The sequence below is a fragment of the Dermacentor albipictus genome, chromosome 10 (assembly GCF_038994185.2).
Source record: "Dermacentor albipictus isolate Rhodes 1998 colony chromosome 10, USDA_Dalb.pri_finalv2, whole genome shotgun sequence".
In the NCBI taxonomy this organism is placed as follows: domain Eukaryota; kingdom Metazoa; phylum Arthropoda; class Arachnida; order Ixodida; family Ixodidae; genus Dermacentor; species Dermacentor albipictus.
The window spans coordinates 6,500,001-6,501,861 of NC_091830.1; the positions used below are offsets into that span (position 1 = coordinate 6,500,001).

Sequence of the window (1,861 nt, forward strand, 5' to 3'; positions counted from 1 at the left end):
GCGTGCATACGAGGCGCGGCGAATTTCTTTCATCTCTGGTCCACTCTTTGTAGGTACACGAAGCAGCGGCGCAAGCCAAGTCGCAGGCCGCCAAAAGGTCTCAGGATAATAACTAGGTAAAGTGTCCGTGAATGTCGCCACGTCAATAATTTCAACCTACGTCCCAATGGGTAATCGTTCTGGGTGTCGTTTACAGCTTCGCTGTCCAGCCACCTTCACAGCGTGGATAGGAGGCCATCTTTTTTTTCACTATCCCTTTCATCATTCTTAATTCCTTCCAGTCTAAATCATTCAGTGAATTTTTTTTTTCGCTAAACATCATTCTCAATCACAGAATAGTCGTTTTTTCCCAGTTATACCATTTCCAGTTCTTCCAACATTGCTGCAATCATTCGTGAATTCCATTCCATTCTTGGTGGCCCATTCCAGGTTGTGGGCACGTGCTACATTTTGAAAGGCCACGCTCATCACGGTTTCAGCCACAGGTTTGTTTAACTTGCAGCGTGCAATTTCATTCTCAACGCAAAATATTGCTGCGTTAATTTGACATTAGGCTTCCTTTTCTTTCTTTGAAATTCGCATGCAAATTTTGAATTAGTTTATTCGTCATCAATCGGCTTCTCTTCTTTCTTTACTTCTTCCAACTTTAAATTTCCTCCATTAAATTTTTCTCCTTTAATTTCTCCTTTAAATTTCCATGCATGCGGACGCAAATACCGTCATCAGCGACAGCAAGCAGGCCATCGGCAATTTCGTCCGTGGTAGAATTTGCAAACAGGCGTACCATGTCCTCACACGACGCCCCCTAAGCGGCTTGAAAACCCTCGTGTGGACCCCCGCTCACGCGGCTGTGCCCGGCAACGCGTCGGCTCACAGTTTGGCTCGAGATCTCGCGCGCCGAGCCTCGTCCGCGGATGCGGACGGCGTGAATGAGGAGGAGACACACGAGGAACCCTGCGAGACTTATTATGAAATAGCCCATCGGTATCGCTTGAGGCGTCGCGCGCTCCCACCACCGGCCAAGCAACTCGACAAAACGCAAGCGGTCGCGTTTCGGCGACTTCAGACAAATACATACCCACACCCAAAATACATTAACAAAATCACAGGGGGCAGGGAAAGCGACAAATGTAGGCTCTGTTCAGAAACAGGAACACTCACACACATAATGTGGGAATGCACCTCGCTCCCGTTCTCTCATCCCCCCGTCAGCAGCGAGACTGACTGGACAGCCTGGCTCAGTTCCGGGGACGTCGACCGACAATTGGAACTGGTGGACTGGGCGGAAAAGGCCAAGCAGGCCCAGGGCCTTACTTGAGCCCTAACGCTCAGCCACGTCCCTCTTTACCCTTCCCCCTTTCAATAAAGTTTATCACCACCTGCTATTTATTATAGTAGACTCACTGCTAAACAATTAATATCCCCCTACTGTCAAGCAGATATTGATGTAAAACAGCATTATAATCCATAATTACTAGCTGCGTTATTCTCGTAGTATTTTCACTCTTGCCATCTTCCCCGGCTATTTTCTTATTGTTCTACGCACAAGAAGAGCGCTCCAACTCACCGCAGATCCATACAACTGAAATGTGGGAGGCCAAGCTTTCGATGACCTGGACGACCAACGCAGTCTCGCCGCCCGGGCCAAGGAGACAGCCCAAGCAAGAGGGTTCTTGGAATAAGGAATCCTCCCACCTAAGGTCAAACGGGTCCTGACTCGGATTACCGTTTCATAAAATAAAAGTTTAGTTCTATCTCTCTTCTACGGCCCGATTCGTCGCCCATCCACCATTGTGGGCATACGTGCCACGATCTACAGGATCGTCATCGTCATCGAAGTGGTGGTGGTGCGGCAACGGTA

At 48.7% G+C, this 1,861-nt stretch overlaps 1 protein-coding gene across 3 annotated transcripts in view; it reads right to left on the bottom strand.

Annotated features, from left to right (window-relative positions):
• The window catches only part of LOC139051043 (beta-scruin-like), a 32,248-nt gene that overhangs the window by 11,539 nt on the left and 18,848 nt on the right, over positions 1-1,861 (bottom strand). The window contains exon 1 of one of the 3 annotated variants that reach the window (XM_070528085.1): positions 1,568-1,701. The exons of the other annotated variants lie outside the window; for them this stretch is intronic. The gene's annotated coding sequence lies outside the window, so the exon portion shown is untranslated. Of the gene's footprint in view, positions 1-1,567; positions 1,702-1,861 lie in introns of those variants that run through there. 3 annotated transcript variants of the gene reach the window in all.